At 34.9% G+C, this 16,876-nt stretch overlaps 1 protein-coding gene and 2 long non-coding RNA genes across 3 annotated transcripts in view; 2 read left to right on the top strand and 1 right to left on the bottom strand.

Annotated features, from left to right (window-relative positions):
* Nucleotides 1-12,429, bottom strand: part of LOC118764930 — a 19,917-nt gene extending 7,488 nt beyond the window's left edge. The window contains exon 1 of the long non-coding RNA XR_005000769.1: nt 12,419-12,429. This is a non-coding gene — a long non-coding RNA (uncharacterized LOC118764930). The remainder of the gene's footprint in view (nt 1-12,418) is intronic.
* Nucleotides 1-16,757, top strand: part of LOC118764929 — a 23,462-nt gene extending 6,705 nt beyond the window's left edge. The window contains exon 3 of the long non-coding RNA XR_005000768.1: nt 16,536-16,757. This is a non-coding gene — a long non-coding RNA (uncharacterized LOC118764929). The remainder of the gene's footprint in view (nt 1-16,535) is intronic.
* Nucleotides 1-16,876, top strand: part of LOC115215495 (cytosolic carboxypeptidase 6-like) — a 184,566-nt gene that overhangs the window by 9,112 nt on the left and 158,578 nt on the right. The gene's annotated exons all lie outside the window — the stretch shown is intronic.

Raw genomic sequence — 16,876 nt, 5'->3', positions numbered from 1 at the left:
GTGTATGCACACATTTTTCTCTCTTTAATTCACATCATTTTTAAACAGTATTTCTATCCTTATGCAATCGCTTAAGCCAAAACAATTACAGATAGTGAGAATCCGAATACCAATAGTGTAAAGTATCTGTTGTTTTCAAGTAAATAAACAAATCCAAACCTTCAATTTCTCCAAACTATTAGGTCCTCATTAGAAATTTGACATCAGCTTTCCATGCTGGTAGGGTTTGGGTCTTTACATTCCATGTCACTTGACCATTCGAGTGTGATTATTACCAGCGTCGCCTTACTGGCACTTGTGCCCATGCTAGTAGGGTGCCAAGAGCACTATCTGAGTGTGATCATTGCCAGAGCAGCCAACTGGCTGGTGGCACGTAAAAGGGCACCATTCGAGCGTAATCATTACCAATGTCGCCCTACTGGCACCTGTGCCAGTGGCATGTGTAAAAAGATTTGAGCAAAGTCATTGCCAGTACCGCCTGACTGGCCCCCGTGCCAGTGGCATGTAAAAAGCACCCACTACATTCTCGGAGTGGTTGGCATTAGGAAGGACATCCAGCTGTAGAAACTCTGCCAAATCAAGATTGGGGCCTGGTGCAGCCATCAGGTTCACCAGCCCTCAGTCAAAATCGTCCAACCCATGCTAGCATGGAAAGTGGACGTTAAACGATGATGATGATGATGAAGCCCTCTTAGGTCATAGAAATATGTTTCACTTGAACATTATATTTTTGGCATGGTTTTCCTGGCCATATGCCCTTCCCAACGCCATCTATTTTACAGTATACTGGCTGCATTTTATCATGGTACCACCAGTAGTGGTTGTCATGTACTCAGCCAGAGTAAAGAGTTCCACCAAACGTGTACTCTGTTTATTTGCCATCTATTTTACAGAGTGTTTGTTGTGTATGTGTGTGCACATGTATCATCGTTTCATCATCATATTTGACCTTCACGTTTCCATGCCTACATTGGTCAGACAGAATTCATAGAGGTAGATTTTCTACAGCCAGATGTTGCCACTCCAGTGATCACCCTCACATGTTTCCTCAAAACCAGACATGCCTTTCATGGAAGATTGGGAGAGAATGACATCATTTATATGATACTCACACTTGTTTTCAAGCATCGCACACTGTCTAGACAAGTGAACACTTTCGGACACACATATATACACAACACACACACAAATACACGTATATAGAGTTGTCTAAAAATATAATCTGAACCTGATGAATGCTTAAATGCAAGAAAGTATACTAGTTGAATGAGAATAGACATTTAATATTTAATTTTCAATACTTCATTTGTTCAATAAGATAATCGATACTTCATTTCATTTTTTCTTACTATATATTCTATATTCTATATTAATAATATAAGAATATAAATAAAACATAAAAAACAGAGTTGGAATTCCTTTGAGTAACATATATATATATATATATCATTATAATCAAGGATAAAATCTGTAGAGGATTTTATCAAGTACCTGGCATGTAATAAACCATTTAAGACAACTACTGAGTAGCGCCACATACTAGAAATAGATGCCAAATGGCTCTAAAACTAACCTATTTATCACATAGACAAGGGCTGAAAGTGAAGGAAATGAACAAAAAAGATTTCTAGTTTAGGAATGTAATGCTCCTTACCAGCATCAGTATCACATATTTAAGAGTACATAATTCTAAACATTTATATATATTATATGAACAAAACGTATCCACTGTGCATATACAAATGTTCACATTTATATACATGTTAAATCTAGTTCTGCATCTATGTGATAAATAAGGTAGTTTTAGAGCCATTTGGCATCTACTTCTAGCATGTGGTACTACTCATGTGCAGTAAGTAGCTTGCTTACAAACCACATGGTTCTGGGTTCAGTCCCATTGCATGGGACCTTGCGCAAGTGTCTTCTACTATAGCCTCAGGCTGACTATACCCTCAGGCCTTGTGAGTGGATTTGGTAGACAGAAACTGAAAGAAGCCCCTTCATATATATATATATATATATATATATACACACATATACATATATATATGTGTGTATGTGTGTGCATATGTTTGTGTGTTAGTGTCTGTCCCTCCAACATCGCTTGACAACCGTAACTTAGCAGTTCAGTAAAAGAGACTGATAGAATAAGTTCTAGGGTCGATTTGCAAAACTAAAGCCAGTGCTCCAGCCTGGCCACAGACAAATGACTGAAACAAGTAAAAGAATAAAAGAATATATATATAGATATATAGTCAATCCAAACATGAACAAGCAAGAAAAAACAACAATGCGAGGACGTGGAATAAGTACAGTGTTATTGGATGCTCAGGAAAGGAAAGAAAAGAGGATTTCACGTTTCGAGCAGAACTCTTCATCAGAAATATAGAAAATGTCCAAAGAAGGGAAGAAAGAGAAAGAAATCGCCAACGATACACATGCGGAGATACATTTTATTTATAGTGTCATAGTTTCAGATGACATAATGAGGTAAGACATCCAAAGGTTTATGGCAACAAAAGAAATGAAGAATAGAAACCGAAACTATAAGTAAATGCCTCATGTGTGTCTCTGAATATCAAATAAAACCTATTAGGAGAACCAGATATCTGACAGACACCAGTATTTTCATCATATTTTCAGTTTTTAAGCCTATAACATTTTCCAAGCACTTCCTTTATCAAGTATGTTCTAATCATCAATGGTTCTACATGGATGCTGACAGCATAAAACTACAGAGAAATCAGAAGGTATTAAAAACAAACAAGGCAGAGCTGAAAGAGAGAAATAAATTTCTTCAATATATTGGCTTTAATAAATTCTGCAGATGAAATGAACAATTTGAAAGACGAAGTAATTGTAAAGTATGTAAGCTTCTATTATGCAAAGAAGCAGAAATACATGGAATGGCAGAGATACACAGATTGGCAAGGACATGGTAATGCATGCTCTCATATGTGGCCAGAGTTGTGATGTTTAAATCATGTATTAACTCTCTTTTTGACATATTTATTTTGATATACACTGGCTTTGTTTGATTCAATTAATTTTGACTGAATTTGAAAATACGGAAGAGTTTAGTAAAATCGTGGGGCTCTGTCAGTTACGACGACGAGGGTTCCAGTTGATCCTACCAACAGAACAGCCTGTTTGTGAAATTAACATGCAAGCGGCTGAGTACTCCACAGACACGTGTACCCTTAACGTAGTCCTCGGGGAGATTCAGCGTGACACAGAGTGTGACAAGGCTGGCCCTTTAAAATACAGATACAACAGAAACAGGAAGAAAGAGTGAGAGAAAGTTGTGGTGAAAGAGTACAGCTGGGTTCAACACCACCCCCTGCTGGAGCCTCATGGGGCTTTATTAAAATATTAAATTGATGTTATGGATATAAATTAGCATGACATTTTGATGGAAGGGTTATAATTTAGGTTATTTTTAAAGGGTATGATAGAAATAAGGGCTGTCTAAGGTAGGATGGTACCATAAGGGTTAAACTGTTGACAGAAAATTGTTTAAACTGTGCTTATTGATATTGTAGAGAAGCAATATTAACCTACCAAATAAGTTATCTACGTTTCTGTATGAGAGGTATTGAAAAAACCAAAACCTCTGTCTTGTTTCATTGATCATACTATCATATTCTAATCTGAAACAAGGCATCTTATTTAGAAATAATTTATGTTCTTCTCTGTTCTGAGTGAATTATACTGAAACCAGGTGTGTACAAGAATCTATGGTTTTTACTACAGTCTTGTATTATCTCCTAATATAATAATGGGCATAGTGTTTTTATATATTTGTATGTATATGTGTGTGTGTGTATATATATATATATATATATATATATATATATATATATATATATATTTGTCCATAATCATGCTGGACGCAAAGGAGGAGAGAAAATAGTAATTCAGTGAAGGAGAAGTAGTGAGAATAATAGCCCTGACTGAGAGGGAGTGAGAGAAAGTAATAGCAATGAGAGAAAGGAAGGGGTGAAAAAAATCAGTATTTGAACTCTGTGTAAGTATGTGTGTGCATGTACAAGGGAAGTATGTGAATGTTTGTATTAGCTGTCATTATTGTTGGCATGTGGTCAGCTAATTTGATAATATACACAAGTATGTAGTTGACATTCTAATAGTTTCATACCAATATATAAACATTCAAAGGCGGTGAGCTGGCAGAAATGTTAGCATGCCAGGTGAAATGCTTAGCAGTATTTCACCTGTCTTACGTTCTGAGTTCAAATTCTGCTGAGGTCAACTTTGCCTATCATCTTTCTGGGGTTGATAAATTAAGTACCAGTTGCATACTGGGGCCGATCTAATTGACTGGTGCCCTCCCCCAAAATTTCGAGCCTTGTGCCTAGAGCAGAAAAGAATAAAATAAGTACCAGTTGAGTAGAAGTAATCAACTATACCTCTCCCCTGAATTTGCTGGCCTTCTGCAAAAATTTGAAATCTATATCTATGTGTAGTGTAATCTTCAAGTTATACACATGCACACATATACGTGTGCACGCACACACAAAAAGTGTTATGGATTCAAGGTCAGTCATGTCCCCACCTCTACATTATTTCATGTTTTCTCCATTAACACTGTCATTTACATATGAGGGGTTTTACAAAACAAAGTCCAATTCACCATTTATTGTTCATTGAACACTACTGTATTACTACTCACACTACACTATTATTGTATGAGTTCCCCTTCATTAACCTATTTCTTTATTACCCACAAAGGGCTAAACACAGAGGGGACAAACAAGGACAGACATAGGTATTAAGTCAATTACATCGACCCCAGTGCATAACTGGTACTTATTTAATCGACCCCGAAAGGATGAAAGGCAAAGTCGACCTCGGGGGAATTTGAACTCAGAACGTAGCGGCAGACGAAATACCGTCCAGCACTTCGCCCGGTGTGCTAACGTTTCTGCCAGCTCACCGCCTTCATTAACCATTTCACGACTCACTACAACATTGTTATACTCCCCACCTTACATCACTATTTTACGTTCACTATCCTCTCTATAACACTGTATCATTATGATCAGTGATCATATAGGTGATCACTCACTATGATCACCTATAGTAGGACAGATGAACACAAATCCTACTTTTTTGTTCACTATCCTCTCTATAACACTTTATCATTATGTTCACTCCCTATGATCACCTATAGTAGGACAGATGAACACAGATCCTACATTTTTGTTCATGAAAGATGATATATTCTTTTACGTTCACTATCCTCCCTTATAACACTGTATCATTATGTTCACTCCCTATGATCACCAGTAGTAGGACAGATGAACACAAATCCTACTTTTTTGTTCACTATCCTCTCTATAACACTGTATCATTCTGTTCACTCCCTATGATCACCTATAGTAGGACAGACGAACACAGATCCTACGTTTTTGTTCATGAAAGATGATATATTCTTTTACGTTCACTATCCTCTCTTATAACACTGTATCATTATGTTCACTCCCTATGATCACCAGTAGTAGGACAGATGAACACAAATCCTACTTTTTTGTTCACTATCCTCTCTATAACACTGTATCATTATGTTCACTCCCTATGATCACCTATAGTAGGACAGACGAACACAGATCCTACGTTTTTGTTCATGAAAGATGATATATTCTTTTACGTTCACTATCCTCTCTTATAACACTGTATCATTATGTTCACTCCCCATGATCACCTGTAGTAGGACAGATGAACACAGATCCTACTTTTTTGTTCATGAAAGATGATATATTCTTTTACATTCACTATCCTCTCTATAACACTGTATCATTATGTTCACTCCCTATGATCACCTATAGTAGGACAGATGAACACAAATCCTACTTTTTTGTTCACTATACTTTCTATAACACTGTATCATTATGTTCACTTCCTATGATCACCTGTAGTAGGACAGATGAACACAAATCCTACTTTTTTGTTCACTATCCTCTCTATAACACTTTATCATTATGTTCACTCCCTATGATCACCTATAGTAGGACAGATGAACACAAATCCTACTTTTTTGTTCACTATACTTTCTATAACACAGTATCATTATGTTCACTCCTTATGATCACCTGTAGTAGGACAGATGAACGCGGATCCTACTTTTTTGTTCACTATCCTCTCTATAACACTGTATCATTATGTTCACTCCCTATGATCACCTATAGTAGGACAGATGAACACAGATCCTACGTTTTTGTTCATGAAAGATGATATATTCTTTTACGTTCACTATCCTCTCTTATAACACTGTATCATTATGTTCACTCCCCATGATCACCTGTAGTAGGACAGATGAACACAAATCCTACTTTTTTGTTCACTATCCTCTCTATAACACTGTATCATTATGTTCACTCCCTACGATCACCTATAGTAGGACAGATGAACACAGATCCTACATTTTTGTTCATGAAAGATGATATATTCTTTTACGTTCACTATCCTCTCTATAACACTGTATCATTATGTTCACTCCCTATGATCACCTATAGTAGGACAGATGAACACAAATCCTACTTTTTTGTTCACTATCCTCTCTATAACACTGTATCATTATGTTCACTCCCTATGATCACCTATAGTAAGACAGATGAACACAGATCCTACGTTTTTGTTCATGAAAGATGATATATTCTTTTACGTTCACTATCCTCTCTATAACACTGTATCATTATGTTCACTCCCTATGATCACCTATAGTAGGACAGATGAACACAAATCCTACTTTTTTGTTCACTATCCTCTCTATAACACTGTATCATTATGTTCACTCCCTATGATCACCTATAGTAGGACAGATGAACACAGATCCTACATTTTTGTTCATGAAAGATGATATATTCTTTTACGTTCACTATCCTCTCTATAACACTGTATCATTATGTTCACTCCCTATGATCACCTATAGTAGGACAGATGAACACAAATCCTACTTTTTTGTTCACTATCCTCTCTATAACACTGTATCATTATGTTCACTCCCTATGATCACCTATAGTAAGACAGATGAACACAGATCCTTCGGTTTGGTTCATGAAAGATTATATATTCTTTTACGTTCACTGTCCTCTCTTATAACACTGTATCATTATGTTCACTCCCTATGATCACCTGTAGTAGGATAGATGAACACAAATCCTACTTTTTTATTCACTATCCTCTCTATAACAATGTATCATTATGTTCACTCCCTATGATCACGTATAGTAGGACAGATGAACACAGATCCTACATTTTTGTTCATGAAAGATGATATATTCTTTTACGTTCACTATCCTTTCTATAACACTGTATCATTATGTTCACTCCCTATGATCACCTGTAGTAGGACAGATGAACACAAATCCTACTTTTTTGTTCACTATCCTCTCTATAACACTGTATCATTATGTTCACTCCCTATGATCACCTATAGTAGGACAGATGAACACAGATCCTACATTTTTGTTCATGAAAGATGATATATTCTTTTACGTTCACTATCCTCTCTATAACGCTGTATCATTATGTTCACTCCCTATGATCACCTATAGTAGGACAGATGAACACGGATCCTACATTTTTGTTCATGAAAGATGATATATTCTTTTACGTTCACTATCCTCTCTATAACACTGTATCATTATGTTCACTCCCTATGACCACCTATAGTAGGACAGATGAACACAGATCCTACGTTTTTGTTCATGAAAGATGATATATTCTTTTACATTCACTATCCTCTCAATAACACTGTATCATTATGTTCACTCCCTATGATCACCTATAGTAGGACAGATGAACACAGATCCTACGTTTTTGTTCATGAAAGGACGATATATTATTTTATGTTCACTAATCTCTCAATAACACTGTATCATTATGTTCACTCCCTATGATCACCTATAGTAGGACACAGATGAACACAGATCCTACGTTTTTGTTCATGTGAAGATGATATATTCATTTTACGTTCACTATCCTCTCATAACACTGTATTACAATGTTCACTCCCTATGATCACCTAAAGTAGGACAGATGAACTCAGATCCTACCTTTTTGTTCATGAAAGATGATATATTCTTTTACGTTCACTATCCTCTCTATAACACTGTATCATTATGTTCCCTCCCTATGATAACCTATAGTAGGACAGATGAACACAAATCCTACTTTTACGTTCACTATCCTCTCTATAACACTGTATCATTATGTTCCCTCCCTATGATCACCTAAAGTAGGACAGATAAACACAGATCCTACTTTTTTGTTCATGAAAGATTATATATTCTTTTACATTCACTATCCTCTCTATAACACTGTATCATTATGTTCACTCCCTATGATCACCTATAGTAGGACAGATGAACACAGATCCTACGTTTTTGTTCATGAAAGATGATATATTATTTTATGTTCACTATCCTATCAATAACACTGTATCATTATGTTCACTCCCTATGATCACCTATAGTAGGACAGATGAACACAGATCCTACGTTTTTGTTCATGAAAGATGATATATTCTTTTACGTTCACTATCCTCTCAATAACACTGTATTACAATGTTCACTCCCTATGATCACCTATAGTAGGACAGATGAACACAGATCCTACGTTTTTGTTCATGAAAGATGATATATATTTTATGTTCACTATCCTCTCAATAACACTGTATCATTATGTTCACTCCCTATGATCACCTAAAGTAGGACAGATGAACACAGATCCTACGTTTTTGTTCATGAAAGATGATATATTCTTTTACGTTCACTATCCTCTCAAAACACTGTGTATTACAATGTTCACTCCCTATGATCACCTATAGTAGGACAGATGAACACAGATCCTACGTTTTTGTTCATGAAAGATGATATATATTTTATGTTCACTATCCTCTCAATAACACTGTATCATTATGTTCACTCCCTATGATCACCTAAAGTAGGACAGATGAACACAGATCCTACGTTTTTGTTCATGAAAGATGATATATTCTTTTACGTTCACTATCCTCTCAATAACACTGTATTACAATGTTCACTCCCTATGATCCTATAGTAGGACAGATGAACACAGATCCTACGTTTTTGTTCATGAAAGATGATATATTATTTTATGTTTACTATCCTCTCAATAACACTGTATCATTATGTTCACTCCCTATGATCACCTAAAGTAGGACAGATAAACACAGATCCTACTTTTTTGTTCATGAAAGATTATATATTCTTTTACGTTCACTATCCTCTCTATAACGCTGTATCATTATGTTCACTCCCTATGATCACCTATAGTAGGACAGATGAACACAGATCCTACGTTTTTGTTCATGAAAGATGATATATTTTTATGTTCACTATCCTCTCAATAACACTGTATCATTATGTTCACTCCCTATGATCACCTATAGTAGGACAGATGAACACAGATCCTACGTTTTTGTTCATGAAAGATGATATATTCTTTTACGTTCACTATCCTCTCAATAACACTGTATTACAATGTTCACTCCCTATGATCACCTATAGTAGGACAGATGAACACAGATCCTACGTTTTTGTTCATGAAAGATGATATATTATTTTATGTTCACTATCCTCTCAATAACACTGTATCATTATGTTCACTCCCTATGATCACCTAAAGTAGGACAGATGAACACAGATCCTACGTTTTTGTTCATGAAAGATGATATATTCTTTTACGTTCACTATCCTCTCAATAACACTGTATTACAATGTTCACTCCCTATGATCACCTATAGTAGGACAGATGAACACAGATCCTACCTTTTTGTTCATGAAAGATGATATATTATTTTATGTTCACTATCCTCTCTATAACGCTGTATCATTATGTTCACTCCCTATGATCACCTAAAGTAGGACAGATGAACACAGATCCTACGTTTTTGTTCATGAAAGATGATATATTCTTTTACGTTCACTATCCTCTCAATAACACTGTATTACAATGTTCACTCCCTATGATCACCTATAGTAGGACAGATGAACACAGATCCTACGTTTTTGTTCATGAAAGATGATATATTATTTTATGTTTACTATCCTCTCAATAACACTGTATCATTATGTTCACTCCCTATGATCACCTAAAGTAGGACAGATGAACTCAGATCCTACATTTTTGTTCATGAAAGATGATATATTCTTTCTTTGTTATTGTGAGATATCAACAAAGACTACAGTGCTAATATCCTGAACAGTTAGCTAATCCAGAGAGGTGAAATTTGAAACAGGCACCTCTATAGGCAGGTGTTAGGTAATAAACTGTCAGGTGATAGGATTAGTGTGGTTCTATTTCTGGATTGCTCCCCCCCCATTCCCCAAATAAATATTGTGAATCACGTACTTCTTCATCCATTTGTTTTTGTTAGGCTGTTTGTTTACAGTTTATGCCTCATTGACTTACTTGTAAGGAATGATGCCCAAACCATAAAATTAACTATGCTCTGGCAATGTTCCGTTCAGGAGAGAGGAAAAGCCTTCATCTTACCCATGTAAACATGCAGAATGGACATTAAACATTAACAAACATCAAAAGATTTACTTGGCTTCTATGTGAATGGTTGTTTCACATCAAAGCAGAACATACATCATTTTCCCCCCAATATGATCTTTCCTCATTTCTGTTTACATGCTCCAAAATATACTGCAGCTTGGTTAAATTTCCCTACAGTTTGCTGTTTATCTTGCGCAGTTGCTACAGTAGTAACACCTTGTCTGTCACATGCACACCGCACTGGCACTCTGGATTCTACCTAAAACTAAAAACACAAACTATGAAAAACTTCATCATCATCATTATTACTACTGCCACTACTACTACTACTACTACTAGTAGTAGTAGTAGTAGTAGTAGTAGTAGTTCAATATTAATTCTTTGCTCATAGCAAAATGGTAAAATTTTAAATACAAATTGTTTGTTTATTTAAAATGCTATTTTAGATATAAAATAATTTCATTTTAAATATAATGTGTCTTTAAGAGAATTAGAATTACCTCTGATATTAGACGCTTTTTAATTGGGCAAATTATTGAAAATGTGGTTGTCATACTCAGTAAAATCTTATTAAATAATCTTTTAATTTTGAATTGAAAATATACGTTCAGAAAATTCTATGCTTCATAATTTGTAAGCTCAGTATATACATTATATGAATACATAGATTACTTTTCAATAAGCAATGTTGCTAGTCAAGGTTTTGCTTTCACCATTGTCTTGTGTCTTTTTTGGCTTTGAAAAAAAACTTGGCTGTTTGTCGAATAACCACAATAAAAATTCTCATTTTGTGAATGACTGTGTGTATGTTTGCAATGTTTGTGGTTGATGATTAGATATCAAAAAGAATTCTTTAATGATAATTTTATTCCCAATATCAATGTAATATTTTAGTGAAACAGCTTAGCTAAAACTTTCTTATGCATAAACAAAGTGGTAAATGATAAGGAATATTTTCAAGACTTCTTTTCTTAATTTTGCTATTGCTGTATATAAACATATATTTGAACTTTAAAATAATATATTTACTTTACAAACAGCAGAATTGACTGTTTTACTTACTTTTGAAACATAGTTTCCTAACCTCAAAAATAGTTTCAAGTGGTACAAGGAACTGCATTCAATTAATCAAAATAGATTTACAGAAAAAATTTTATTAATTGAAGGTTTTAAAAATACTGTTCTCACAACCTCTCTCTTTCTTCTAACCTCCTCATCCTTATCTTTTTATCAACACGAACCTTATTTTCCTTACATTGCACCTGTGAATTCAATGAATAAAGTGGATAACGTCCTTGTGTAGTTTTCCCTTCTCCAAATTATTTAAAAACCACCTTCATCCGAGGATGGAGAGTGATTGATGGAGAGTGATAGATGGAGGAAAAAAACATGTGGCTCTTCTTACTCTGAGGTCAACTTTACCTTTCATCTTTTTGCCATTAATAAAATAGTACAAGTTGAGCACTAAGACTGAGGTAATTGGCTAACCCCTTCTCCTTAAGATTGCTGGCCTTGTGCAAAAGTTGAAATCATTATTATTATTATTAATACTGTTACTTCAATACTTTTATGTATGTAAGTCTTTACTAAACTTTCACTAAACACCCAAGTACTTTTGGTATGTACCTAGTGTGTATTCTGTACAATTCCTAGAATTTTGGTTCTGTGTTTACCTGTTTTCTAATTATTCCTAAAGCACCAAGTACAATAAGGATTGTTTCTATTTCTATGGCATCTTTGCCTAAAATTGTCTGTGTAAAAGCAATGGCATTATAATTCCCTGTCAACAAATAACCCTGTAACACAGTGCTTTGCAAAACAAGTGCAATAAAAAAAGTAAACTTTACCTGTAAAACAGATAAGTGTTAGTGACAGGAAGAGCACCCAGCTATAAAAATGAGAAGTTGATTCTATGTTTTCATTCATGTTATCAACAAAAAAATAAGTGTTTACCAAATAGATGAAATAAATCTCTATATATATAAAGCTGAAGTTGTCTGTGTATGGCAGGTTTGGTAGCCTTCAACTAACACTATCTCCTCCGAGACCCTGCTGCACAAGTTGACCAAAATTGAAAGTATGATAGAAGAAGGCTCGCTCTTCCTTCCGTAGAAGAAAAAATTCAAATCAGACCATGTTAACACTAAAAATTATTTACATCAAAAAGGGGATTTTTTTTTTTTATGGAAATCCCTATTTTTTACGATTTTTTGACTGCTGTGTCGCCATTTTTCGGTGTATTTCAACCAGAAAAATGTTCACTTAAAGAGAATAACAAGCTACATAATGCAAAATTTTTACTTTTCAAAAATTCCAATTCTAAAGGGTCAAAACAAATCCGAGCAACGCCGGGCGATACTGCTAGTTTTGGATATTTCTATTTCCATGTTTCTATATTTGAGTAAATTTTTTAGATCTTTTACTCTCACCAAAGCTGTATTGTTATATAGGCGTAGGAGTGGCTGTGTGGTAAGTAGCTTGTTTACTAACCACATGGTTCCGGGTTCAGTCCCACTGCATGGCACCTTGGGCAAGTGTCTTCTACTATAGCCTCAGGCCGACCAAAGCCTTGTGAGTGGATTTGGTAGATGGAAACTCAAAGAAGCCCATTGTATATATGTATATATATGTGTATATATGTTTGTGTCTGTGTTTGTCCCCCCCCCCCAACATCGCTTGACAACCGATGCTGGTGTGTTTATGTCCCTGTCACTTAGCAGTTCGGCAAAAAGAGGCCAATAGAATAAGTACCAGGCTTACAAAGAATAAGTTGATTTGCTCGACAAAAGGCGGTGCTCCAGCATGGCCACAGTCAAATGACTGAAACAAGTAAAAGAGTATTGGAACTGCTATTTTGTACTTCAATTAGGAGAATTTCTTTTCTAGAATAACTTTGACATTAATGTTTGAAAATATTTGCTTTATTCTCAATGTATGTGAAACTATTTTGGCTTAAGCTATTACTAGTAGGGTTGTAAAGGGCAGAATTTGTAAATTATCAAATAAAATTATGTCGTATTATTGATCTTCACATTTAAATCTTACTAAAATCAAATTTGCTTATACCTTTTCTGAGGCCAATAAAATTTCACACTCCAAATTATTTTGTTGGTCATTCTTCTTCTGCCAGTTGAAGAGCTAAGAGTCTTGCTTTTCATATAGACACAGTGCATCACATGTGTATTGCCATGCAGCAATGGGAGGCAATTAATGTTGCTAGCTGTGTACCAGAGAAAAGCAGGGATAATTTATTAAAGTTAGATATGCTGTAGAGAAGTGAGGCTGAATGCTCTAAGAATAGATGGATAACGTGTAAATGTGAGCTGTGTAATTACTTATCAATGAATTTTATGGGAAGATTTTAGAAGCACTAAATTAATTGTTAATGAGCTTTGTAGCTTGATTTGTAGATAACAAATTGATGAAGAATATCCTATTGTATATAGAATATCCTATTGTAAAAGGTTTCATTCTTTTACTTTCAAGAGTTAACTTTAATGTTGATACTATTATAGGCTTCTGATTACAAGTATCCTAAACGATTATATGAAGTCTTGTGGTTTATAGAAATTCAGAGACTGTATAGATATTGCTTCAACTCAGAACACATAAAAGACCCAAACACACACATAGCTGAATGATTAAATGATGGTGTTGAAAAATCAGTGAAGAGAAAAGTATTTTCTAAAGGAAGTATTTGTATCACAATATAAATAATGAATGGAAGATGTGTAAATTCACTAATTGTAATTAAATATTTCTTTGAATTATTAGAATGTGGAAGGGGCCTTTTGAAAGACAACCATTTCTAACAGAAATGCTTGAGATAAAAGTTATATTTGATTTTATAACATACATGCCAATTGGTACAGACTCACCTTACTTCTTCAACAGAAAATGGTAGGTGTTATTTTTATAAAATGAAGCATTCTTATTATAGGTGCAGGCTTGACAGTGTGGTAAGAAGCCTCCTTCCCAACCACATGATTTTGGGTTCAGTCCCACTGCATGGAACCTTGGGCAAGTGTCTTCTACTATAGCCTCTGGCCAACCAAAGCCCTGTGAATGGATTTGGTCGACAAAAACTGGAAAAAGCCCATTGTATATGTCTATGTGTGTGTGTCTTTGTGTCTGTATTGGTCCCCCACCACCGCTTGACAACCGGTGTTGGTTTGCTTATGTTCCCATAAAGTAGTACTTTGACAAAATAGGCCAATAGAATAAGTACCAGGCTTAAGAAAAAGAAAGTACTGGGATTTTTTCATTCAAATAAAATCTCTTCAAGGCAGTGCCCCAGCATGGCCACAATCTAATAACTGTAACAAGTAAAAGATAAAAGATAAAAGAAAGCTATCATGATACACTAAAGAACGACTTTGAATTTATTGAAATAAAAAAAAGTATGAGACAAAGAGTGAGCTGAAGAATTTGCCAAGTTTATAGTTTATAGTTTATGAAAGAGAAAAGACAAAGGAAATGTTCTAATTTATAGATCAGTGACTAGTTGTCACTTTGAAAACTCTATATTTCAAACAGTGCCACCTCTAGCCAAACAATTATTCTGTGCTGATGATGGGAAATCACCAGGAAATCACGATACACAGATATTGTTTTGAACTGAGTGGGGTGCTAGATTCCCTTGTTCAAAAATATAAGGATACAGATTGTGTCATATAGCCAGCTGGAGACGATGTCTTCTGGGGCTAAATTACAGAAACATTCGTCCTAAACTAGGACTGCCATGTTATGTTGGCAAAACAATCTTTACTCCAAAGTACTGTTGCTGAATATCTCTCATTGTGAGATTTACAAACAGCAATTTTCAAAAAAATTCTAGTGTGAGATTTTACCATATTTTTTAACTGAGATTTTTATTGTCATGAATGAAAAAGAACCTTTTGATCTATTGCTAAATTATGAAGATTTTTGAGGAAATGTTACCATTTTTTTCAAAAATTCTATTACTGCATTAGTCTCTTTTTCAACATTGCGGCAGGAGTATTTCTTTTTTAGAATTGAGGACCTTAAGAAAAATGTCACGAGTTATTTTCTGCATCATTATCACAAGATGAAAATATTGCTGCAATAATTTCACCAATGCCATCAATTTCAATAGTAAAAAGCAAATCTTTATCGATAACAGACACAGCTGTTTATATTATTTTTAATATAATATCATTTTTAGTAGAATCAATACATTTTATTGTATCTACAGAAAAAAAGAGAGAAATTTTCCCTAACTGCCAAATTTTTGAAGAATAGGATGGGGTCTATTTGGCATAGTACATGAAGAACCCAAACACCTGGGGTAATTATTTACTATTCTGATTGACACAGACATTGGTTTTGCAGTTAAGAGGTTCACTTCACAACCAAATGATCTGGGATCAATATCACTGCACAGCACCTGGGAAAGTGTCTTTTGCCTCATGCCAGCCAAAACCTTGTAAATAGATTAGATCAACAGAAGCTAAAAAAGACTAAAAAGAAGCTCATTGTGTGTGTGTGTGTGCTTTTGGCATTTTTGCATGTGTGTTTGTTTACATCTGCATTCACCTATTTGAAAGTTATGATATTCAACTGGTGTTTCTGTTGGCACTTTCTCCTGTCAATAATTTGCTTGCTTAATTTATGCCCTCGAAACTATGCATAATAAGAGATCCCTAACTTGGGAATTCTCCGAAAGGACATCTGACTGTAAAACAATTCCTCAATAATGTATTCATTTAACCCATGCTAGCATGGAAAAATGGATGCAAAAGACATTCTAGCTTGAGACATAAATCTTCTTGCAAAATTAGATACACTAAGAAGTTAATATCTATCGTAGATTCTATTCAACTTTGTTTAAGGTCAGATTATAACATTTGGCACAATTAAAAAAATCTGTCTGTGTCAATCAGAATAGTAAATAATTACCCCAAGTGTAACTGGTATTTAGATTGGTATTGTGTTCTGATTTTGTTTCATTACAAACTAAAAATATATAGAGTAGTTGTATACTGTCAACTTAATGTGACAGTCCCATGAAGGGAATCACACTACTGCTATTTATCCCTAGGAAGCAGCAATGTTTCCTGTTGCCCTTGACACATTTCCTTTGCCCTTATGTTTACAAGGGGGAGATAAGCACTTCCACCCAGCTAAGCCTGCATCCAGAGAATAGTTTCTGAGTCTTCCCTCGTCATCAGTCTGGAGTAGCCATGGCCTCCTAGTTGGAGATGCCTGTCTAGGCCTTGTAAACATATAAGAATTCTTGTGAAATAAATCCAGTGATTACAAAAATAGAAATAATACATTTCTAAATATCTCAGAGAAATATATGCAGTAG

The sequence above is a fragment of the Octopus sinensis genome, linkage group LG9 (assembly GCF_006345805.1).
Source record: "Octopus sinensis linkage group LG9, ASM634580v1, whole genome shotgun sequence".
NCBI lineage: Eukaryota > Metazoa > Mollusca > Cephalopoda > Octopoda > Octopodidae > Octopus > Octopus sinensis.
Note: the sequence above shows the minus strand (reverse complement) of the source record. Positions and strands in the feature narration are given on the sequence as shown.